This window comes from Lissotriton helveticus, chromosome 9 (genome assembly GCF_964261635.1).
Source record: "Lissotriton helveticus chromosome 9, aLisHel1.1, whole genome shotgun sequence".
Taxonomy (NCBI): Eukaryota; Metazoa; Chordata; class Amphibia; order Caudata; family Salamandridae; genus Lissotriton; species Lissotriton helveticus.
In genome coordinates, this window is record NC_136070.1 from 116,563,126 (window position 1) to 116,590,499 (window position 27,374).

The window sequence follows — 27,374 nt, forward strand, 5'->3', positions numbered from 1 at the left end:
GCTCCCTGATTACATCATATGGCCATAAACCACATCTCACAGCTGGTGGGAAGGCAAGCCCTACATAGGATTCTAGCAGCCAGACTACATTCGCTCCCCCTAAAATTTCTGTACCCCTCAGTGAAAGTGAAACCAGCTATTACTGAGTGCCGTCTCTGCCATTACACGCGTGAATCGCTGTCCCACATTCTGCTTTGCTGTTCAGCCCCGTTGCCAGTCCGCCGAATCTACCTAAGGCCCATTCTCCTTCAACTGGGCTTGCGGACGGCAAATTAGGCTGTTCAACAGTTATATCTGCTGGACACAGTGAAGCATATGGCCAACTTTGCTAAGTTCATCTATCACGCCCCTCAAGCTCTTATGGACAGGTCAACTTTGGTACCATGTGAGATCTATCTGGACGAGGGATCCACACAGTCCGGCACCCACTGAGAGTTTGCTTTGGTGCATCTAAAGGACTAATATTAATTGCATTTTATAAAACAAAAACACCAAATGGTGTTTTTTAAGAATTGCATATATATCACTCTATTGTAACGATTTCTTTTATACTGATCGATCTTTTGTATTGATTTTTATTAATCACACAAAGGTTCATTGTCATTGCCTATTTCTTTTTAAAGGCATTTTGGATTATTTAAAGTAGTACCCCTGTAAATTCTTACATGCCTTTGTGAATTCACCCGACTTGTTTAAAATAGGATTAAAATGGGAATATTCAGGGAATGTTCATCCATAAACGGTACAATTGGAAAGGACTGTGCCCTATGCGGACTTGTACTAACAGGGAGGTAGATGGTTTGGACTGATTAACAAAATTACTCGCTATAGTACTACCTCCTTTATATATATGTGCTTTGTAAATTGACAGTGTCATTCCGTGTCGAGCAGTTCCAAACTCAAAAACACTTGCCTGATTCTCAAAAGCTTCATCTGGCTAAAATAAGTGAGCCAAACGTGGTGAAAATGACAGGTGATGCACCCACCAAGGAGGTCAATCTATATTGCATTGTGGAAACTCAGGAGTGCCTACAACAAAAAGTGGTAGCTTTCTCAATGGGCAAATGCAATTCCTCAACCACAAATTCTCTCTAGTAGGACCTAGAACTTGGAGCACACTACTGTTTACCAGCGAATAAGAATAAAACCTTAAGTAATTCTGGAGAAAGTGTACAAATCTCTTTACAAGGATCAATGATTATTGATGCAAAAAGACCTGCCACATGCATAGAAAACTGATTGAAAGTTAGAATATAGCACTTTGACACCTGGCAGCTCAAGTGCAATACAGATAAGAAAATGTAAAAGCAATACTAACAACCAGGCAGGTCTACACAGGCGCTCACCTCTCCCGAACAAAAGCTAGTTTGACTGTGGATAAACTAATTCTTATCCTCAATGAGGGATAATCCGCAGCTCAGTCATCACCCTATTGAGGTCAGCTGATTCACCATCAAAGGAAAAAGCTTTTAGCTGCCAGTTATATCTCAGCACCTTTTCGATTCAACAAAACCAAACACACAAAGTACTCCATGGTTAGTGTACCAAATGAAAACAAAGAAAAGCCGAGTATTTATAAGAAAATTGTGCCAAACTAAGGGCACTCTCACCATGAACTCCAAGATAAACCCTCTCATTGTATATGTGTTATGCACAATTATGTAACATTTCACAAAATATACAATATTACCCTAAATACAAATCTGTCATTTAGTGCTATATTTTAGCATACAATTAATCTACATGTGTAAAGTGCCACAAGCAACAACTGCTTGCGTTCTGTTCCTCTGCATTGTTCCAGTGCTCTGCCGATTAGATTGTAACCCAAATGGACTTGAAATTGATAACGTGAATGTTGTGTAACAAATGTAACACAGGATATTATGCAAGATTAAGCTGGCGTAACAAAATGTTCACCTGGGCCTAACTGTGCATTGCAAAAGTGAGCCAGTGGTACATACAAACTATTTAGCAGGGAAACGCAAGTCAACACCTTCTATTATTAGTTTGTGGCTTTTCTGTCTTGGGGTCCCAAGACAGTCAGAGGGTAGCAAGCATCACTTGATCACTTGTAAAAATGAATGCAATTCATCAATGGGGACATAGAGCCACAATATTGTTGCACTCCAAATGAATGACCAGGAACTCTGTTTTAGCACTTGGGTCTCTCAGAGTAGTGCGGATGAGCAGTCAAAGGCCTTCTGCAGGTGATAGTGTTGGGTTAGAAACACAAAACACAGGCCGACACGCCAAATAACATTGTCTTTGTTGACAGCAAACTGTTGCTGTATGAAGAGCAGATAAGGTAGTTAGGAAGTTTTCGCACCAAGCTTGTATATATGTCTATGTTTTTTTTAAAGCAGTGTAGGGACTGTGTTTCAGCCAGGCAATTGTGAGATGTGCACAGCACTTTACCGTTTTATTCTGTGCATTGTACACTCATAGTGCATTTTCCATCTTGAGGGAAAGAATGAGCGAAGTTTAATATGTTCCCATTAAATATTAATAATAAAAGCAAGGGGGGAGGGGAGAGAGAGAGAGGGGGGGAGAGAGAGAGAGATAGAGAGAGAGAGAGAGAGAGAGAGAGAGAGAGAGAGAGAGAGAGAGAGAGAGAGAGAGAGAGAGAGAGAGAGAGAGAATTTCTTACTGATTATAGATGGTAAAACTGGCCTGGAGTAAGGGGTTAGCATTCTGATATGAAATGAAAAGAATATTTTTAAAATGCATAAAACCTGAGGGTATCTAAGCCAAGCTGGACTCAATCATCCAGAACCGGCACCACAATTTAGGAGGAAAAAAGCTATTTTTTCAGAGATTTCATCAAAAGCATCAAGCTTAGCAACGTGGGCAGGTAAGATGTTCCATATCCTGATCTTGCTAAACCCAGGAATTATGACTTTCTTGACTGAAGAGGATCTGAGCGCCCTGCGAGAAACACACCAAGTAATAAGAGCAGAGAGATGTTTGGAACGTTCATGATGAAGGGCTAAAAAGACCAGGCATAAAGCCTTAAATACAACCGGCTTTCTGACAGGGAGACAATGTAACAAGCGAATACCCTCTCTGACAGAGACATTCTGCATCACTTGCAGTCTATTCAATGGGGAATCAATAACGTTCAAATAGAGGGGACTGCAATAATCCAACCTGGATGAAATTAAAGCAATGACTGCAGAGTGATGTATTTTAAAGGGATTAAAGGAAAAATGTTCCTGAGTGTCCTGATTAAATGAAAACAAGTACTTGCAGTATGATTCACCTATGGCAAGCTGAATGGAATTGTGCGAAGTAAACACAACACTTGCACTGGCAGTGAAAGGAATAGAATCCGAATTCCTAAAGGGTTTTAAGGTCTTGAGAATTAGCATCGACTTGGATACCGGCAAAGCTCACCCGGATGTCAGGGCAACAAAGGCCTTGTAGCAGCTGGCCAACTCCAAACAAATAAGACAGAGTCCAACAATCAAAGAGATAAGAAAGGTATCACAGGAGAACCAAATAGCAGAAACACAACAAAAGCCTGGGACGCTATTTGGGTGAATGAACTATAGAAGCAGAAAACAATGCATTGACTAATTGTTCGGCAAAGCGGAACTAAAGTAGAGATGTTTCGTACCACTCTACCGCCATTAACCCAGAAGTGTCTTATGACCAGAATCTCCAACCCAGCATTGGTTACCGGTTCACTTTCTAGCATTCCGGCACCTATCTTCCACAATCTCCATTCTTTTGCCTGAGTTTTAACCCTCAAAATACAAAAAGTCTTATCAACCGACATCCGGCTTCTCTCTCTACATTTTGCCTTTAAACTCTTGACAGCTGAAACCATATGTTCTAAGCCATGCTCTCAAAGTAGGTCGTGCGAGCTTGTACATCTCCACAAGAGCAAAGTAAGTAGCTTAGCATGGTCCTAGTAGGTCAGATCAGAGAGCAATTGTACTAAAACATTCTTAGGCAACTATACATATCAATACCAATGGCATAATATTCTATTTTAATTGAGGCACCCTAACTGATGACCAACAGTACCCAGAGTATTGTCAAATACAGTACGTTTATTGCAGCAAAAAACAATTAATACATATATTCATATTAGTCTATATACAAATTATACTTTATGCTTCTTCTAAAACATACCATCCATACTGCTTCAATCATACATCCTCATTCATGTTTCGATATTGAACAATGGATCTCCATTGTGTGATATCTCAATATTCATGCATAGTTGTAACATGCCTTCCTAATTTTAACAATTTTCAAGGCTAAAAAACGAGTATTCAATAAAGAAAGATATCTTATATACAATATTGGCTTATAATCCAGAATCCTTATTAGTCAATGTAGTGAATGAACCACTATATGGACAATTCTGAGAATTTGAAGACTGTGTAATTTATTTGTTGTTATCTATCATGGCTGTATGATACAATCTCTAAGATTGGATCATACAGCCATGATAGATAAAAATGAATAAAACGAAGGAATTATACAGTCCTCCAAGTTTCAATACTCTCCATATAGCGGTTCATTCTGAGTAGCTACACCATGTATTCAATAGAGCTCAAGCATGCAATGATGCATGAGCAAAACGTAATGCAAATAACAAGGAACCCCTGTCGAAATGACGCAACAATTCCCAGGGCAGGGAACTAACACAGTGAAAAATAAATCCCTAGGCAATTACGAGAATACTAATGTTGTAAATCTCTAGATAAGTATGTCTCTTAGGTACACATTATTAAAAAAGGTTTTTGCCATGGTTTAAGTCTATGTATTTTATGTGATTGGTTAAGGAGAATTAATTGTTTGGTTTTATATAATTGAATGCATGTATTTACATGTTAATTAGATACAGTGTACAGTATGGAATGTGTTAGGAACTGCTTTTAAAATTGTAATAAGTGATATTTTTAAAACTATAACAAATTAAAATTGTAATTTTTTCTGCAGATTGTTACACTAAGTTCATAAATAATGTGTAACTAAGAGACATACTTATCTAGAGATTTACAACATTAGTAACCTCGTAACTGCCTAGGGATTTATTTTTCACTGCATGAGCAAAACGTGACATATGGATAACTGTGTTCCCTGCTTATGACTAATATATAGAATTATAAATAAGGGTTATATTTTTCGTTTTTGTTTCACACTAAAAAGTGCTGCAGGACAAGCGATGACAAATTCCTCATTTACAAGTTTGCAACCCACTTCAGGGTACATTATTTTGCAAAACAGTGATTCAAATTGCAAGAGGCAACATTGATCAGAATTGATAGCTTGCATTTTGATAAATTATATAAATATAAAATACCAGATAGGAAAGAGGGTCCAAGGGAAATTTAGAGACCGGCACGGATGAATCCCCCATCAGTACATAACAACAACAAAAATCTGTGGGTCTAGAGATCTGAGTATGTGTGTTTTTCAAAGTTGGGAACACAAATGGATTCCACCAGACACTTTACCGTTTTCACTGAGTCACTCCTTAGTTGTTTATGAAGGAGTCAAAACAAAGCTAGTGAGAATGTCTCTAAGAAAAGTAGATTCCCATCAGTCACTGAAGTGATATTTGTCATCATTTGGGAACCTTGTCTGTACCTTCTAGATGTAGAGAAGAAGGTACTCACAGATCTTGTGATACAATCTGTGAATAAAACATGATGTAGTGTATGTAATTGTGCAGTGTGGTGAAACAAAATTAAAATTTGATGAACAATAGGAAAATTGTGTTTATTAAGTATCCTTTGGTATCAAAGATAAAACATAAAAAGGGCATGAACGCCCTTAATAGATGTGTGGGCGTACTGTTACGGTCGAAATGTTTCAGCCAATAGAATAAGGCTTTCTTCAGGACCAGATTTTTAAAAAATACTGCACGTAGAGTAAATAGTGAAGGAAAATAAATGGATACAACCTTACACCTTTGCACAGCTATAATTTGACGGCTTAGGCATAGGTATGAACTCCTGTAAAAATACAAATTAAAAATAACATGTAAATGGTGAAAGCAAACTAATTGTTTCAACAGTGAAAACACACAAAGAGCACATTCCTCTGGATATGTGTTCTGAATAAAGTCAATTGCTAGACTATTTTGACCGATTGAAAGGAAGTTTTCCTTACCCGTTGTAAATCGGGACGATACTATCCGCTCCTGGCAACCGCTCAGGGCGTGAGGCAGCGCTCTGCAGAAAGAAAAGGGGGGACTAATTGTAGTGACCCATTATATAAAAGTCTGATATGTCACATGTCAATTTGGGAAAAATCGAAGCATGTACTATCAGATAGAAAAAGTAAAAAGTAAAAAAGTTTTTTTTTTTTAAGAGCATAATAACAGTGTGGTAAGTAGTTATTTAAAAGGATAGTTCCAAAATATAGGAACAGACATTAGGAGGATAACAGAAACGGAGTGACTCTCTCTAGCTGAACCTCCAAGAGAATACCAGAGTTTTAACTAGAGAGCCAAAGAGCCAGATAGTTGCAGCCTTTCTTAGCTAATCCGTCGCTACCCCGGACCGGAACCTGAGAGTCACCGGCGGTGACGTCCTGTCCGGGGTGGCGATTTAAATACGCTCTTGAATTAGGTCAAATTAGTCACAGCTGTAGATCTCTAGCCGTAACGCGGTCACGTGGCTCAAAGGCCGCCAATAGGACCGTGCGTGCTCGTCAGGACTACAGAAGACCGCTAGTGGCATCGGGACTTCTAGTACACACTCCATACAAACAAACAAAAGAGTGCATCTAATTATGTTTACGTAAGTATACCATGGCATGAGATTGGATTAAATGTCACAGATATACAAAATCTTTTCTGCAAAAAAACTTGTGACCGATTCTAAAGTCTAGCCGTGGTTATGTGGCCCAGAGATCGCCAATCACATCTCACACGCTGCAAAGGACTACAAAACAACGTGAGTGATATTGGGATTTGTAGTTTTGAAACCTCGTAAGAATACGGTCAAGTATGAATTATGTCATATGTGTGTCATAAATATGTTTATTAGGTGCCAATGATCATACACTCCCTTATAACAAAATAAGATTCAGAAAATATAATTTAGATGGTGTTAATAAAAGGGAATTTGTAGCTGATAGCTGCTTAGAACCGGCATTGGTAGGTACTGGGAACTCCATGCTTAAGTCTCAACCCCTTGAGCTAAACTTCTACACTGTTCTGATGTATAGAATGAAGTATATTTGGCAAAGACAAAAACCAGGGGAGAAAGACCACTGTCTGCAGGGTGCTAGATTGAATAGAAAGACAGTGATTAAGACATTCAAAGGGAAGTCCATAAGATCTCATCATTGAGACCGTTGATATTACTTGCCAATTTGAATATCCAACGTTGTTCCTTTCTAAATAAAAAGGTGGCAATGTCGCTGATGTGTGACGGTATGTAAGGCTGTTCAAGAACTGTCCAACACATTTCTTCTGTTTTATGTTTCTGTTCCAAGAAATGGTTGGTAAAGCGTGTAGCCTGTTTCTTGCAGCGAATAGTGCTTTTGTGTTCCATTATGCGCTGTTTTATCTTTCGTGTGGTCATCCCTACGTATCTTTTTGAGCATGGACAGGTGATCAGATAGATCACCCTCTCGCTGTTGCAGTTAGTGTGTTTGCACTGCCTCCATGGACGAGAGGTACCGATGTCAATTTCAGTCGTGTATTTGCTTTGCGGGCATACAGAACAAGTGCCACAAGGGTAGTGTCCATGTACTGCTGGCATATTCCAGAGATTATTATGTGCAGAGATGGTAGAGCCAGGTGGTCGTGTATGTACTAACCAATCTCGCAGATTCTTTCCTCTTTTCAAAGAGAACAAAGGTGCTGGAATCTTGTTATTCCCTGTGTTTAGAATGCGCCAGTGGCTACTCATGATTTTTTGGATCTGGTTAGAGTGCGTATTAAAGGTGTTAACAGAGGAAAATCGTGTGAGAGGTGGTTTGGACACTTTAGTCTCTAGAAGAGCTTCACGATTGTTGTTGAAAGCTCTCTTGTAGGAATGCCGTACTAATCTTTTGGGATATTTCGTGGCTCGTAGATTGTGAGAAAGTGTAGTGGCATGTTTGTTGAAATCCTCATTAGTGGAACAGTTCCTCCGGAGATGGAGGAACTGCCCAAAAGGTAGTCCATCTCGTAAGGATTTGGAATGAAAACTGTCGTAGGTAAGTAGTGAATTGCGAGCCATTGGTTTCTTGTACAATTCACTTTCTAAACATCTGGCAGATGGAAAAATGCGCAGAAAAGGCAAATGGGTTTTTCTGGCTTCCATTGTGAAATTGAGATAGTTATTTTGCGCATTCAGCCAAGAGTGGAACAGATCGAGGGTGTTGGAATCACCTCTCCATATGACAAAAATGGCATCAATATAACGTTTCCACTCAATCAAGTTGTTACGGAAGGGGTTTGTCTCAACAAGTACACAATCCTGCTCGAACAGGTGGACATATAGGTTGGCCAGACTTGGAGCGAAAATGCTCCCCATAGATGTACCTAATGTCTGGAGGTAGCTCTGATCTTCATATCTGAAGAAATTTTCAGTCATGGCCAACCTGGCACATTCCATAATGAAGGGAACAGGAGTGGATATGGTGCCTGATTTCTGATCGAGGAGTGTCCTTATTGCGTCTAATGTTTAGAGCGGGGGAATACAGGTGTAAACTGATTCTACATCAAAACTGACAAGAAAATCCGTATCCCTATTAAACTCAATTAGAGGCAATAGTTACAAGATATCTTTTGTGTCCTGTAAGTAGGTAGGCATGGCTTTAACCAAGGGTCTCAGGAAGAAGCCCACAAAAGTGGACAAAGGCTCAATTAATGAGCCTATCCCAGAGATAATGGGACGGCCCGTGGAGGGCGCTGAGGCTTGTGTAGTTTAGGTAGAACATAAAAGTAGGGGATTACCGGATGTGTGGTGATCAAAAAGTGTGCCTCGTGAGCTGACACCCACCCTTCAGTTCGACCTTCTTCCACCAATTCAATGATCTCTCTGGTGAGTCTTGCTGTGGGATCTATACATAATTTAGAATAAGACCGTACATCCATCAATTGTCTCAGACATTCATCTAGATAGTCACAAGTGTCAAGAATGACTATAGCCCCGCCTTTGTCAGCAGGCTTAATGGATGTAGATTGGTTTGTGGTATCTGAATCACTTGACCAGGTATCTGATCCTGAGGAGGAATAGTTTGAGCCATATCTCCTACCTTTTCCATTGAAAGTTGGTGGTACATAACTTTCGTGGGTGTATGGATACATTTTCTCTAATGAAAAACGAGCCAAATCTACATCGAAAGCCCGAGGAAGAGGTGGCAACAACAGGAGACAAAGGAGAGGTCACCAACAAGCACAGTGGTGGGCCTCCGTTACCTTGGCATTTTCCCAATGCACCTTTTCACCAAATGGGTCCTTACAATCCACCTCCTCAATTTTATCTAAATCCGTCTTTTTTAGGACAAGGCAGAGGCCGATCACGAGGAAGGAGACGAGGGTAACAAGCTCAGGTCCACTGGAGTCCCCCGGTATCTCCACGGAGTTTACGCAGCAATAAGAAGGCTCCGCCAGTGGCGGGCCCGAGCAGCGATTAGTGGTGAATCTCAGCAAACATCACCTTACTGAGGTTGAAGAGATGGTCCTCAATAGAGGTTTGGGGTTTGTCCCCACAAACCCAGTTGATCCTTTTCTAGTTCAATGTGAACTTGGTAAATTTTTCCGTAAGATAAGACTTCATTTCTTTTTCAAATCAGACAATACTGATCAAAATATGGATACAGATTCAGACAGTGGGTTGAGACCTAAATCCACTTTCAATCCCCCTGCGCATGCAGTGGCTAATCAAGTCTTGACTTTTGAAAATGCAGTCATTCACGACGTCACTAATCTCAACACCACGACCCGAAGTCATTATCAGAACCTTCCAACTTTAGAAAGGCAGGCATTAGAGTCTCTGGCCAGCGACTCCACAATTACTATTAAGCCTGCTGACAAAGGCGGGGCTATAGTCATTCTTGACACTTGTGACTATCGAGATGAATGTCTGAGACAGTTGATGGATGTAAGGTCTTATTCTAAAATATGTATAGATCCCACAGCAAGATTCACCAAAGAGATCATGGAATTGGTGGAAGAAGGCAGAACAGAAGGGTGGGTGTCAGCTCACGAGGCAAACTTTTTGATCACACACACCCGGTAATCCCCTACTTTTATGTTCTACCTAAACTACACAAGCCTCAGCGCCCTCCACCAGGCCGTCCCATTATCTCTGGAATAGGCTCATTACTTGAGCCTCTGTCCACTTTTGTGGACTTCTTCCTGAGACCCTTGGTTAAAACCATGCCTACCTACTTACATGACACAAAAGATATCTTGCAACTATTGCCTCTAATTGAGTTTAATAGGGATACGGATTTTCTCGTCAGTTTTGACGTAGAATCACTTTACACCTGTATTCCGCAGCTCGAAACATTAGACGCAATAAGGACACTCCTCGATCAGGAATCAGGCACCATATCCACTCCTGTTCCCTTCATTATGGAATGTGCCAGGTTGGCCATGACTGAAAATGTCTTCAGATATGAATATCAGATCTACCTGCAGACATCAGGTACATCTATGGGGAGCGTTTTCGCTCCAAGTCTGGCCAACCTATATGTCCACCTGTTCGAGCAGGATTGTGTACTTATTGAGACAAACCCCTTCCGTAACAACTTGATTGAGTGGAAACGTTATATTGATGCCATTTTTGTCATATGGAGAGGTGATTCCAACACCCTCGATCTGTTCCACTCTTGGCTGAATGCGCAAAATAATTATCTCAATTTCACAATGGAAGCCAGCAAAACCCATTTGCCTCTTCTCGATTTGCGCATTTTTCCATCTGCCAGAGGTTTAGAAAGTGAATTGTACAAGAAACCAATGGCTCGCAATTCATTACTTACCTACAATAGTTTTCATCCCAAATCCCTATAGATGGACTACCTTTTGGGCAGTTCCTACGTCTCCGGAGGAACTGTTCCACTAATAAGGTTTTCAACAAACATGCCCCTACACTTTGTCACAATCTACGAGCCAGGAAATATCCTAAAAGATTAGTATGGCATTCCTACAAGAGAGCTTTCAACAACAATCGTAAAGCTCTTCTAGAGACTAAAGTGTCCAAACCACCTCTCACACGATTGACCTGTGTTAACACTTTAATACGCACTCTAACCAGATCCCAAAAATCGTGCGTAGTCACTGGCGCATTCTAAACACAGGGAATAACAAGATTTCAACACCTTTGTTTTCTTTTAAAAGAGGAAAGAATCTGCTAAATTGGTTAGTACATACACGACCACGTGGCTCTACCATCGCTGCACATAATACTCTCTGGAATATGCCAGCAGTACATGGACACTACCCTTGTGGCACTTGTTCTGTATGCCCGCAATCCGAACACATGACTGAAATTGACATCGGTACCTCTCGTCCATGGAGGCAGTGCAAACACACTAACTGCAACAGCGAGAGGGTGATCCATCTGATCACCTGCCCATGCTCAAAAAGATACGTAGGGATGACCACACGAAAGATAAAACAGCGCATAATGGAACACAAAAGCACTATTCGCTGCAAGAAACAGGCTACACGCTTGACCAACCATTTCTTGGAACAGAAACATAAACCAGAAGAAATGTGTTGGACAGTTCTTGAACAGCCTTTCATACCATCACACATCAGCGACATTGCCACCTTTTTATTTGGAAAGGAACAACATTGGATATTCAAATTGGCAAGTAATACAACGGTCTCAATGATGAGATCTTATGGACTTCCCTTTGAATGTCTTAATCACTGTCTTTCTATTCAATCTAGCACCCTGCAGACAGTGGTCTTTCTCCCCTGGTTTTTGTCTTTGCCAAATATACTTCATTCTATACATCAAAACAGTGTAGAGGTTTAGCTCAAGGGGTTGAGACTTAAGCATGGAGTTCCCAGTGCCTACCAATGCCGGTTCTAAGCAGCTATCAGCTACAAATTCTCTTTTATTAACACCATCTAAATTATATTTTCTGAATCTTAGTTTGTTATAAGGGAGTGTACGATCATTGGCACCTAATAAACATATTTACGACACACATATGACATAATTCATACTTGACCGTATTCTTACGAGGTTTTAAATATGCAAATCCCAATATCACTGTGACGGGGTGGGTCCCCGGGGGCCCCTAGAGGGGGGTCAGACCACGGACTGGTGGTCCGACCCCGCTATCTCACCTGACTCCGTTCCCTCTCCAAAGCCGCCTGGCAATGACGTGGACATGGATTGGAGGACCGGAGACCCTGATTTCTGGTGGCCGACGTCGGACCAGAGTGAAACCTATTCCTTTAAGGATTTTGATCATGCACGGGTAGCCCCGCTCCCAGAGGATGACGCGCCGGCGTCAAAAGGAGCCCGGATCAAGGAAGCGACGGACAGCGTTTCCCGAGAAGCAAGCAGTGTAGGAGAGGAGCGTGTGAGCAGCGGCAACGAAGAGTCGGAGGACAACAGCCCGAGGAAAGCGGAGGAGAAGGAGAAGCCAGGAGGCCAACAGAACTGCGAGCCGCCCCGCCACGTTCCCACGGGAGGAGCGTGGCTACAACAGGTACGGGGTCGTATGGCAGGGTGGATGGGAAGCCGAGTCCCGCCTGTTGTCGAGTAAACTGTACAGCCCGTGTAAAGAATCCCTGACCCCCCCCCCCTTCACGAGCACTACCTCACCTTATACGCTCTGTGTATATACCACGTGGCACGGGTTTCCCTCACTCCCGGTCCCTCACCGTGTATATGCATACCCGGTCCTGATACTCCTCTGTCTTCTTTTCTTACATACGGAGTCCCCTGGTCCGGAGGACGTGTGGAACCATCTCCAGAGGCAAACTGGATCCACCCCGCACCCAGGCCTATGACCCCGCGGCGTTCGCCAGAGAACGCATCACCAGCCGGAGGAGAAAGACCTATACACAAATAAAACCATCTTTGAGAAGTCTATATAAATTCTCTGCCTCTCCTTCCATTGACTTGCCAGTTAGCGCAGTAGAGGATAGTTTAAACCCCGAGTCCCCAGGCACTCCGGGACAATCACTCACGTTGTTTTGTAGTCCTTTGCAGTGTGTGAGATGTGATTGGCGGTCTATGGGCCACATAACCACGGCTAGACTTTAGAATCGGTCACATGTTTTTTGCAGAAAAGATTTTGTATATCTGTGACATTTACTCCAATCTTATGCCATGGCATACTTACGTATACATAATTAGATGCACTCTTTCATTTGTATGTATGGAGTGTGTACTAGAAGTCCCGATGCCACTAGCGGTCTTCTGTAGTCCTGAGGAGCACGCACGGTCCTATTGGCGGCCTTTGAGCCACGTGACCGCGTTACGGCTAGAGATCTACAGCTGTGACTAATTTGACCTAATTCAAGACGGTATTTAAATCACTACCCCGGACAGGACGTCACCGCGGGTGACTCTCAGGTTCCGGTCCGGGGTAGCGATGGATTAGCTAAGAAAGGCTGCAACTATCTGGCTCTTTGGCTCTCTAGTTAAAACTTTGGTATTCTCTTGGAGGTTCAGCTAGAGAGAGTCACTCCGTTTATGTTATCCTCCCAATGTCTGTTCCTATATTTTGGAACTATCCTTTTAAATAACTACTTGCCACACTGTTATTATGCTTTTTTTTTTAAAAAAACTTTTACTTTTTTCTTTTTCTATCTGATAGCACATGCTTCGATTTTTCCCAAATTGACATGTGACATATCAGACTTTTATATAATGGGTCACTACAATTAGTCCCCCCTTTTCTTTCTGCAGAGCGCTGCCTCACGCCCTGAGCAGTTGCCAGGAGCGGATAGTATATTCCCGATTTACAACGGGTAAGGTCAACTTCCTTTCAATCAATCAAAATAGTCTAGCACTTAACTTTATTCAGAACACATATCCAGAGGAATGTGCTCTTTGTGTGTTTTCACTGTTGAAACAATTTCTTTGCTTTCACCATTTACATGTTATTTTTAATTTGTATTTTTACAGGAGTTCATAGCTATGCCTAAGCCATCAAATTATAGCTGTCCAAAGGTGTAAGGTTGTATCCATTTATTTTCCTTCACTATTTACTATACGTACAGTATTTTTTTTAAATCTGGTCCTGAAGAAAGCCTTATTCTATTGGCTGAAACATGTCGACCGTAACAGTACGCTCACACATCTATTAAGGGCGTTCATGCACTTTTTATGTTTTATCTTTGATACCAAAGGATACTTAATAAACACAATTTTCCTATTGGTCATCAATTTTTTATTTTGTATCACCACACTGCACAATTACATGCACTACATCATGTTTTGTTCACAGATTGTATCACAAGATCTGTGAGTACCTTCTTCTCTACATCTAGAAGGTACAGACGAGGTTCCCAAATGATGACAAATATCACTTGGGTGACTGATGGGAATCTACTTTTCTTAGAGACATTCTCACAAGCTTGCATTTTTAACCTTATTTCAACATAAAAAAATACACACAACCAGTTTGTGCAACTAGAAGAATACAGCTGAATATTTCAAACCAATCCATCAATGGCTTCAAATAAAATTTATTGGCAGGTCTAACGTGGTTGCCTAAGTGGGCAGCTCACTATATATGGTGTAGAGTGTGTGATTAGTGGTGTGTTATCTTTGTTTTTAACCTTATGTTTCCATGTTGTGCATGATGACTGCTGAGTTGTGGTTCTTCTGTTGTGGGATGTAGTCATTAGCCATGTGGTGGATGGTGAGGTGTGAGCGATAGAAACACGTTGTATGGTTTTCAAAAAGCTGTCCGCTTTCAAGAGCTCTGCATGTCCCTTCAGGGTAGGTCTTATGATCATAGACCACTTAGATGGTTCCTGTGCTGGGATGTTAATACTGAGATATTTTGCTTAACATTAATGGCCTGAGCAGACATAAGCTAGAAGAAGACATAGTGGAGAGATCTCCTGAGATGGACTATGGTAATATCATCCCAGCTTTGATTATCAGTGATACGTCAAGAAGCGGGCATAGCATGCAACTTCTTGGGACCTGCAGTGGTGTACTAGTTTATAGTCCTCCAGTTCCCGTAGCATACGGCAGATCTCTGCAGTTTATTCCATGTCTGGTCAGTTAGTGATGGCTGGTTTAGGGGCTGGTACAGTACGGGGTGATGGGCCAAATCCATTGCAGATCTGGAAAGACAGTAAAAAAAAAAAAAAAAAAACAGAAATAAGCATTTCCATCTATGCACTCAGTATCAGCAACAAGAGCCCAAATCCACTGGATAACCTGCTCCAATTCAGGAAAGAACACTACATCAGGTTGCAGAGGCACTCCAAAAAGCAGCTCCATCTCCATTCACTCATTAACTGAATTGTTGCCTTGACCCTGTACAGCTCTCCACTGCCTTCAGGTAGGTTTGCGCTTTACAAATACCATACCTTTACACAGGGCTTTAAGTGGGGGGAGGAGGGGGGCGGGGGTCTGTGGGGGGTCTGAGCACCCCCAGTTTTTTTGGGGGGACCTCGAAAGGGGTCTCTAGGGGTCTCTATTTTCGGGTGAGCATGCTTAAGCCGTGACGTCATTGTAGCAGGAAGGGAAATCCTTTGTAGAGAGACGCTTTCTCTCAGCATTTCCATTCTCTCAGCGCCACCTACGTCATCGTGCCAGCCATCGGCACGCCAACAGCTGGTTAGAACCGACACCACCCTTCAAGGTTTTTGGGAAAGCCTACAATAGATTTCTAAGTAATGTAGATCATTTTTACATGTTTTTTAAAGTGTTTGGTATTTTATAGCTTATACTTAATAAATATACCTTTTTGCCTATTTTATTATCCTTTGCTGGATGCGACTTCATGATTTTCTTAAGCACACATTGCTAGTTATCTTGATTTAGACCACGGCCCTACTCGGATCGGCCACACCCCTTTAAGAAATTTGCCACGGCCCTTTGAGAGCACCCCCAGTTTTTTTTTCCCACTTAAAGCCCTGCCTTCACATACAGATGATGATGACATACAGCCACCACAAACCACAGATTGGTCCCAGGGGGAGGGAAACAGGTTCAAGACCAGCCTTCAGCATTGCTTGAAATGTAAAAAGAGAAGTGCAGGTACTCTGTAGCAGAGTACCTGCTGATTTCTGAGAAGTGCTGGTACTCCCCAATTAAAAGTATAGCATTTCTCTTGAGAAGTGCCAATACTTTCCTCTCTCGAAATAAAAAAGTGCCGGTACTCCGTACAGGACAGTACCGGCCTATTTAAAGCACTGGCCTTCAGGACAACCCTCAGCTGTTTCTGCCCAGCGCCCTGTTTTTGCAAAGTGATGCATTCTACACTAAACTGTTTTTGCTCTCTCTCGTTTCCCAGGGTGATTGCAGAGCACATATATTAGCAGAGGCTCGAAGGCCTCAGTAAACAAGGCCACTGACAGCAAGATGCGCCTCTTTAAAGGTCTGATGATTACAAGAAGCAAGTGAACCACAAGAGGCCTTCAGTAACAGGCAAATGTTGCATCTTCAGTGTATCCACAGTGATACACTTTGTTATCTCAATGAGAAAGACAAACGTGTATCCTGTTTCAATGAGCGCCTTCAGCATAGCAGCGCGGAAAGCACAACAGTGGTTCAGGCATAGCAGAGATGTTAACATTTTAGCGCAAAATGGCGCATCTGTCGTTTGCACTCGAGCACACAAAGTACTGGGCGGGGGAGAGCCTCTGCTGACGTATATTTTAATTTAATGGAAATCGATGTAGCGTCCTCCATGTTCAGAACTCAGGCTCTCTATTCCATGGCTGAAATTCCTCTGCAGGAAAAGGTCTCTAATAGAGCAAGCGCTTTCGACTTAATAGACAGGTTAAAAATGTCCTCTTTTTGTAAACTGTAGACATCGTTTCCTTTTTGGCAGGCTACACATTTTCACATGTTTATGGTTTGGAATTCTAATTAACTGGAGTAACTTTTAATTTGTTACGCCTTCACTTTGGAGTTTCTTACAGTGCTGACTTGTTTTGGCCTTGAGGGCTAGGGATATAAATGTTCATTTTTTTATCACGTTTTTCTTAAAAATAACATGCAGCAGGTTTGCTTTGTCCTTCCTTCTGGCACCTCAAGATTAATCTGTGCACAATGTGGACATTTATGAGCCTGAACCGAACTGTGCAGCTTTCCTGGGTTCCCTTGTTCTGGCTGAAGGGAGTATTAGCTCTCCCTAGCACAGTGATGCATGTAAATGTAAATTGATACTTGTGTAGCGCACTACTCACCCGCAAGGGTCTCAAAGCGCTTGTACGAATACCGCCGTGGAACCCATCCTGGCTTTCCCTGTCAGGTGTCCACTCCTGGGCACCCCCAAGGTGGAGGCCAGGCATCCTTAGCGTTGTGGGGGCCGTTGTGGAGATTAAGCAAGCTATTGCCCAGAGTTGCAGAGTGGGACTCCATGATTGGAATAGGCACCGAGGCGAGAATGATCAGGTCCGTGGAATTTTTGAGCTCAAGACCCGCTGAGGCGGGGAATTGAACCCTGGTCCCGGGCTAGATCTCTGCATCAGGGTCTGCCGCTCTAACCATTGAGCCACACTTCTCCAATGCATCACAACAAAGGGGATAATGAATGGGGAACAAAATGGTCCCTAACTAATACACATGCCAGAAGTTGTGAGCCAGAGAAAGACAGCTGTTCTTGAGTTGTCCTTGGTGCTTTCGATGGAGCAGAGAAAAGATCCATGGAGAGCCCAGTTCCATCTACGCTCCCTCCTTGCTCACCCGGATCCAAATATTGACATCCTCAGTCCATCACCCCCTGAAGAAGCAATGAGGCAATTTGAAGTGTCACCTGTACACACCTGTACACATAGCTTTTCTCACACAACTTTACAGGTGAGTCCTCAGCAGCAGAGGAATTTAAAAAGTATCCTCATTTTTAGAGTTTGTCTACATTTAGTGAATTAATGAGCCAATTGGTGTGTTGACCATTTAAAATCTAGTGTTATGTGACACTGGGCCAGAAATGTGTAACATCAGACTACTGATTTGTGAAACAGGGCCAGTGTTGTGTGAGGTCATGATATTCTATAAGTGTACTAGGTATGCACAGGCAGCCCTATCTGAACCAGATGTGTGTATGTGTGTACACACACAAACGGTATGACAGCTACAAAAGTCCTGCACATCTGATTTCTTGTTATTCATTGATTTGTCAGTGTTGGATGGAATTAGGAGTTCAGAGTTAAGCAGGGAGATGGCAAACTCATGAGGTTGAGCTTTGGATGGTAGAAGTAGCTGGATGGTAGATAGCGCCTTGAGACCCTCACGGGTGAGTAGCACGCTTTACAAGCCCCTGATTGATTGATTGATGTGGAAACATCAAGGCATGTCTCCAAGAGTAGCACGGGCATTTCTAGTGTCTAGCTCTACACTTGAAGTAGCCTTGTGAGAACTTTCATCTCCATATACCTCATGTAACGGGGAACACTTCTTGGGCCACATGACGATAAACAAATCAAGAAAATGTAAACATTTAATGGAACGTCAGCTTAGTAGCTGTACCTTTTTCAGGAGAAAATACAAATAGCAAGCAATGGATGTGAGTTTTCAGAATGTCACAGTGCTGTAGACCTACCGTAAGTTGGCGCATTCCTCAGAAACTCTAGTGAGCATTTGGTAGCACACGCATCTATAGACTTCAATGAGCTGAAGAATGACATGCCCATGTGGACCCATGATATAGACTGATAAAAGCACCTGCTTTTCTATATAAGAGACTGCAGATCCTTTGCCTGTGAGATACATACCTTATTGAAACGTTTCAGGAAATAGATGATTCTTTCCTGACTTTACATATCTGGGACATTTGGTTGGAACATATTTGTATAGTGGTGATGCTGCACTGGAACAGCTTTAAAGTGCTGGGTAACATCAGATTCCTAAAAATGTGACTGAGTTGACGCTAAAGGAGCGTATCTGTACAGACAGGCCGCTCTTCAATTTATCAACAAAGGAGAGGAGTGCAAATAGACACCTTCACCCTACTGGTCCGTGGTGGAAGGCGAAGATGCAGGGAGAGGAGGATGGTGTCTCGAGGGTAGGCTGCATTTTCCATGCAGCAGGAAGAGACGAAGGACCTGGCACTGAAGGCACTGTAAGATTGAGGGAGATGGTCAGGTGGGATTGTCCATTATGTGAAACCAAAGTGAGAGAAAGGGAGCGAGGTGAGCATGAAGGAAAGGAGAGCTCATCTGCATGGGAAAGGAAATAGATCTGAAACCAAATTAACTGAGGAGGAAAGGGAAGTGCAAAGGGTGGGGGCGAAGGAAGGAAAAAGACAGAGAAGGAAGAGAGGTCTGATGAAGGGCGGTTAGTTTGGTGACAGTCAAGGGCTGGACAGGGCTCCAAAACAACCATGGGGAAACAGTGTGCACCAGCTCACCATTACACTGACTGAGGGAGCATAGTGATCCCACCTGACCCTACCTGGAAGTTTTGGTGGTTTATGCACAATGAGAAATTGAGGCTAAATGGTGGATCACACAATGCATATTGTCTAGGATACTGCTCAATAATCATTGTTTTAAAAAGAATCTCGCAAGCAGCACTAAAGGAGAAAAGGAAGTCCTTGAGAGAGTGCATTGGTACCCATGAGGAACATATTTCTCTTTGCAGCTAATCACATTGGTGCCTGTTGAAAATTCTGCTAGCGAGGGAAAACAAAGCTCGGAGTACCTGAACCCCGTTGGATAAAATGATAATAGAAGATCCTGCACCAGTAGAAATACTTCTGACAATGATTAATGCCCATTACTTTTCCCGTGTCTAGCAATAGAGTATCAACATTAATGAGGCAGATACTCAAATACCATCAGAGCCCAAAATATTATATGCCAGGGCCATATGACACGGAATTATGGCCGGAGACATAGCTCAATATGTTTAGCGTTCTCACTGGAACAAAGCTATGATCAGCCAGTCACAAATTCGAATTCTGGCAAGGCTGACTCATCTGTACATCCTCCTGCAGGTCAGTAAAGTGAGAACCATAGACTTGATCATAGCAACATCTATCACTTTCAGTGCTTAGAAGTGACACACGTGTGGTATGATACACTATACAAACAACAAGTTATTATTATGACTGCTGTCCAATTACACAGGATGATACACAATATTCCAAGTTGCCTCCTAAAACAGAATGCTCAGTTTGTCAACTTTTTGTATGAGCTGCTAAAGTATGTGAGAATTAGGTTCAAGGTTCCAGAGGGACATTTGTGATTGGTGAGTGGGCGTGGTTATTCATAGTTCCAACATCCTACTTATTTAGAGGACTAAAAAAAAAAGTAGTGGCTACTGAAAAATTGAATACTTCATCATGCGGTTAAGAGGGAAGAGCAGAGGCTGAGCTCAAAATTCATTCATTATAAAAAAGAATCCCGGCCAGTCAATATTCTGGTTTTGCTCCTCCAAGCAGCGCTGCAAGGTACTCAAACAGCTATTGACCTGTAGATGTCCCCGCCAATCCTTGAGGCAAATGTTCACTATGTCGGTCCAGTCACAGTAGAGGCAGATGGGGTGATAAGGGAGGTAATTGTACAAACTGATTGCAAGAGTCATGGCTGAATCGGTTTCAGATCCTCTGGCCCGGTATGAATAGTAGACCTTGATGAACCGCTGGGGCTATGAAAAGAGCAGTGCAAGGCAATATCATAGCTTCAAAAATTGCACGTTGTATGCCTGACACCCAACCATTTGAGAGAAAACAGGCAGCTCAAAGGATCACTTTTGGCCCCAGACGTGAGACAGAGTTTGATATAGAAGACGGACAGCGATTTGAAGAACTATTTCACCTCTTGCGGTCAAGAATAGGGTTGCTTGCGGTTTGTGATGGCAAAGTACCAATTTGTTAAAAAAATATGCAGCCCAAAGAAACTGCTTGAAGGCGTTGGTGGCCAGACCTAGGGCGGACAATGTCCAATAGCTTCTGCTGATGATGCTTCTAAATCTGCTTAATTTTAGGTGACAGAGGAAAAATTCAGCTTGGAAAAGATCTACGATAAGCAGAAATGTGTGTTTGCAGGCAAGGGGCGTGGTATTCCATCTGTTGGAGGTAGCATACTTAATTTGACCCCCTCCTCAATCACTTAAGTTTTAATTAAACAACTCATACCCTTTCCACTAGAAATAGATAGGATGGGAATCTAGGTCTGCTGGGTAAAAAGGTTGTTGCTGCTAGCTAGAGTGTTTAAGGACGGTATGACTTTTCTTGACCCAGGACCTGTGACACAGGATACTCATAAATAACATGCTGAAGATTACATTAGTCTAGTGTCAGGCGTCTCCAACGAGTCACTTGCAAGTTACCAGTAGCTTTCCAGCTATCTTTGAGTAGCTCTCCTGTGTGCAACTATGAAATATTTGCCTTGGTTGAATTATTATATGTATACCAAAATTAAAAAGCATGCATTCAGGACAGAAAATTTGTGTATTTTCCAAACTTATAAGCTGATGTTTGAAGAAAAAGAGTTGAAATTTCAGAATGTGTTTAAAGATATATTTTTAGCTTGGTGCCAGGGGGATTGCAGCTATGGTATGTATGTACTACTCATGTAATATTTCAGTTCACATTGTCAAAGCCTTTTTTATATTACTGCTGGAAACCCTGCCTAAAGTGATCACTACTGACACTTCTGGATGGAGTGTTCCCTTTTAGATCACTAGTATTAGTAGCTCGGGAAGATTTTTAATGAACATAAGTAGCTCTTGTTACAGAAAAGGCTGGAGACCACCTGGTCTAGTCGTAATTCATTGAAAGGACTTGAAAGAATGATATACTGCACCCCTTCAAAGATTAGCGATGGACATCCTATCCATACTTGCATCTTACACCTCAAAGTGTTCTGAAACCAATCACATATATAGGAAGGTGTGCACTGTGTACTTTGTAAAAACTCCCTGCAAAATATACTTCTTAATCTGTTTTAGTGCCAAAGGAAAAGATGATAGAATATTCTGAAGATGACCAATGAGAATATTTTTTTCACAACTATACAAAATAGTTTTTATTAATTTAGTGTATCCATTTTCCACCAAAGTAGTCCATTCAGAAACGTTTATTCAAATTCAAAGGCTGATATTGAGCTGTGCATAGAGGCTCTGCCTAGAAAATGGTCTACAGTTCCTGTGACCTCCCTTCCCTATTTGAAGCAACCAATGTCATGCTACTTGAAGAACCCTCGACCCAAATCGTAGAGGTCCAGTTATTTCAACAGTGGTGGACCACAATAAAAATATATTACAAGTTTATGTATAGTAAACTTTCACCATTGCAGAATACAGATCTATCAATTTTGGGGATGCCACAACACTCAACTGATGTGACCCTCCTGTAAGAGCCTCACTGAAATCTACAACCAAGAGCTGAGGACCAGCAGCATATTTCATACAACATTGGTGGTCGAGAGGGTATGCTATTACAGAAGATATGATTTAATCCATACCCAAAACTCTTCCCTACAAAGATAATTTACTACTTATGTGAAAACCTTTGAATCGTAATTGAAGCATCCAGTCACATATTCTTCATTCCTCAACCACTTAGTTTGTCTGCAAAATGTAGCGATAAGTTGCTGCTTCTGCTGAAAAGTTCCTCCCTCCTTGACCATTCCTAGAATTCCTTCTATTATCACTATTTCAAGTCACTTTCCTATTCCTAGTACAATGTTGATCATTAGGTATTCTGGCTCTTGTCATGTTGTAAAGAGCACCATTTTCATGCCTGAGGATAACAAACAAGGGTGTAACAAATGTCCCCGCAGCACCCGTGGTGCACAGGGCCCCAAGGTTTACTACTACTGATGTGAGTGGGAGAGGCTCTTTAAGCATATCTTGCAGGGGGGCCTCCTCACGTTTTGTTATGCCACTAATACCAAAGCGTAAATGATCATGAGAACAAAGTACGACATATCCACAAAATCCCGATTAAAAAAGTTTGTAGTTTCAAGGTTTGACCAGTGATGAATCTAGCTCAAATACAGGCCAATATGAGTTATACTTTTAAGTGCAACCTAAATATGTTTGTCGTGCAGAACGAGAGTGCACAACATCATGTCACTTCCTGAAACTTGCCTAAAAAGCAGTGTGGGCTGCAGGAAATAACCAATGATTATCACTGATGTGAGAAGCAATTCTTTGAATTAGGTATGGCTCTGGTAAATTCTTGAGGGGGGGGGGGCAAGATGGACTTGTGTCCTTTAGGCTGCAAGTGATATCACTAGGTGTCTGTTTAGCCAATCGGTTCTATTAGGGCACACCAAAACAATAAATGCCACAATGTGCCACAACTTCAGATGGTATTCTACAGTAACATGGACATAGCTGGTCTCATGTCACATTTAGAAAAGCATTTTCAATTTAAGGCATCGGATCCTACACCATGATTTGTTATCCTATGTTATTTCATATTACATTATATTCTGGTCAATTACTGCTTTGATGAAGTCTTGGGGCTTACACATTAGACCGTAGAAGTGAACAAATAGGGACTGTGGACTGCATATTTAAGGATGAGGAAGGTTTTCAAGGTTCTTCTGCAGGATAGTTTTTTCTTTACAAAAACAGAAATCCAAGAGAATTGCCATTTACTTAAGTCCTATAATAAATTGACGAGTGGAAACCCTAAACTTATGATTCAAAGGGAGTTTCAAATAGGCTTACTTGCTTTATAAGAAAGGGTAATTGATCACTGTTGCAAGTACATACTTGAATAATTATTATTATTTGTTAAGGACAGAGAACATGTGCACAAATGAACAAAAGAGAACAACTTTTTTGTAGTGAGAGCAGATACACTAACAAAAACCTTTCCAACTTGTGCAGTCAATGCACTACAATTAACCACTTGAACGCTATGGGGATTTTTCCCCTGTGCTGTAAATACAGGAACACCATTATTCATGACGAGCTGGGCTCGTCATCAGTGTAGCAGGAGGCTACTGCATGACGAGCCCAGCTCGTCATGAGCGTGGAAGGGGTTAATATCTTTCAAGAGAGGTATTAGAAAGTTTGATTACCAAATTAGCTTTCTCCATCGCCTCCCCTCTTCTCTTAACATCCCCTTGAAAAGGGAGATTTACCACCCACATCGTGTTCATCCTTCCTTGATCCACTTCCATCTCCAAACATCAAGCAGACTATCTCTTTGTGTACCACAAGTCGCAGTCCGTCTTTACTGAAGGTCTGCAGATATGGCTGCAGATCCTTGAAAGAGAAGCATCAATTCTGCATGGGGAGAGGACGTGGCCTTAAGGTTAGACCGATTGACCTGGAAACTGGGGAACCAGGTTCGAGTCTCAGCAACGATGCTTAACATCCTGTGATTCTGGGAAAATCACTTATCTCCCCGTGCCTAACAAAAATGAATGTGTCCATCTGTAACGAAACTGGACTCACGTAAAGCGCTCTGATACCCAATGTCTCAGGTCTAGTTCGCGCTATATATAAAAAATAGAAAATTACGTTTGAAGTACATACAGGACCGCATAAGTGATATCGTGGCCTGTAAGGCAATGGCTGCATTTTGAAACAATTTTCCACACATTACTTCAAGTGGATTACTTGTTGAGTGTCCCCAAATCCACATGATTTGTGGAACATTGGTCAGATGGCACTTGTGCTGATGCGACCCGATAAAGAGCCACAGGTCAAAATGTCGACATATCCTCTCCAGCGTATTAGAACACGCCAAGAGATACTGCGAATGTGCAGATATGATCTCTACATATTGTGGTATTTAAAAATGTATGTGCAACCCGGGGATCTGTTCAGTGTCATGCTTTATGTTGTTATATGTACTTGTGTTCACAGTCTGAACACTGTGTTGTCTGCCCTAAATTTTGTGATTTAGGAGTTCTATTTTGTTCGTACATAACAAATGAAATGTTATACCCTAAAAAGTGTGTCCTATACCTTTCCTCATAATACTGATTATATATAAAAAACAAATTGAGTTCACGCACCACGGAAGTAGATGGGAGGGGTGTATAAAGTAGTCAACAGGATAACTCCTTGGTTCTATTACTTCCAAATGTAGTTCAGTTCCAACACAACATCCCAGAATCTCGCCTTACGTTGAATGAGGGTTTGTTACAACTGTGATAACTTTCCAAAACAGGAGTGTATTGCCAATAGTGCTACAGATGTGGTGGCACTGGGACAAGGAGCGCATAGCACCCCAACTATGGGCTTTTTTAATTATTCAACCCAATGGGAGGGAGCCATTTTCCTTGTTTCGTTAGGAACCTTCAAGTCTTGCTACGCCATTGTTTGAAAGAACTCAAACACCACTTTCCCCAACTTAGAGTGAGTCAATGCCCCTTTAAATGAATCCACCACACGCACTACACACAATCTGATCACAACCATACACCAATGTATAAGGTTCAATAAAACCGTTATTGTAATCTGTTGCTTCATCGCCCACCTTTCTCAAATATCAGTATTTGTTGGTCTTTGTTACCATCCACAATTTCTGTTCAATATCTTCAGCAAAATAAACAGACAGCTAAAGTGAAAAAATATTACAACAAAAATTGCTGTAAGCAATGAGGCTGTCAGGTAAAGCAATTTGTGATGGTTTAAAGTTCTTGTGACATGTAAAATAGTAATTTGTGCATTGCAAGGCAAGCATGCTATAGGATGCAAAATAATGCAACAAGAAATCCAGTATCATAAGGTGAAATATATATATATTCTACTACAAACACAGTGTAATAAAGGAGAGATAAATCCAGGTAGAAAATCCAGGGTTTATTGGATTGCAGCACAGTACTTCCACTCTCCAGGTAACATCCCGTTTATCTGACTCCAGTATATTTCAGATCAATACAATTCTAAATGGAATCACTCCACAGTGTGCATGTGCAACAATAAAGATACATTCTATTAAAAGGGAAATATGTAAATGGATGGAATATAATGTTAAAAGGGAAATATCCACAAATAAGAATACAACACTCAGACATTAAATAATGGTTTACAAAAGATTGTGTAGACATCTGCACTGATAAGCCAGATCTAACAAACATTGGCAATGCCAATAGGTCTAGCATGGGCAAGCAGGTGAAATAGTATTTTTTATTTTATACTATTGACCTAGACCACAAATATAATAGGAAACAAAAAAGAAAATATGTTTCCACCTAAATGTGATGGCCACATGTTTGCACTAAAAAATATATGTTGAAAATTTTATTTAGCATTGCATGTAATTTTAATAGAAACATATGGGTGCTTCCTAACAGATAGGTGTAATGACAACTGGTACAGAAACCTGTATTGTTTTTTATCCATATCACAGAAAAATAGGATTCTTATGTGCACAAAGAAAAAGCACAGCTGTTTTGAATTGCTGTAACCAGAAGACAGTTTCTTATTTTTTTTTATCGTCCAATTGGTCAGAAAACAAACAAGGAAACAAGCATTTACAATGCAATAGGTCTCGCAGCATTTAATTTAGAGCTTTTAACATTATTTTGTGACCAAGTTCTTTATAATGAAATGATAATGCTTAATATTATTTGTTCGCGCCGCCGTAGACAAAGCAGAAATATATTAATACAGAGTTGTGAGAAGTCTGCTGTACATATAAAACCGCGCGCGACCGGCTCCGATCGCTTTCGCTTTCCCCACCGGAAGTCAGGCAATGTCGCCTGTGACGGGGGCGGGGCCGCGTCAGGACCGGAAGAGGAGGCATGCGTATCGCGGCCCGGGGCTCCTGTGAGCAGTGGAGAACCCCGGGCCCGCCAGCAGGAGGTTAGGCGACTGTTGCGGGGCTCCCTTGACCAAGAGGGAGCCCCGTGAAAGGAGCTGGCAAGAGCTGCAGCGGCGGAGTCCCCCGAGATTGCCCCGGTAAGTTAGAAAGGGCTGGGGGGTGCGGTGTGCGGTGTGCGGTGTGCGGGGGGGTGGGCGAGGGGGGCAGCACTCGTGTGTCTGTGTGCGTGTGTATGTGTGTGTGGGAGGCTGTATGTGCGTGCGTGCATGGGCGCTTCTGTGTGTGTGTGTGTGTGTGAGAGTGCGCGTGCTCGTTTGAAATCGCCTCCAAGGCGATGCGCGCGGCCAGCAGTGTCTCCTGGAAAGGAGACACGGCAACAATAGGCTGTCGGCAGACACGCGCTTCCGCGCGTGCAGCCGAGACCTAAAAAAGAGATTTCCAAAATACAGATAAGTTGAGTATAATAGATACATAGATCACAAAGCTATACAATCGTACCAGCACTTATCTCTCACCAATACTATAAGCCATAGCAAAAGCCATGAGATAATTGATAAGGACACATTATAACT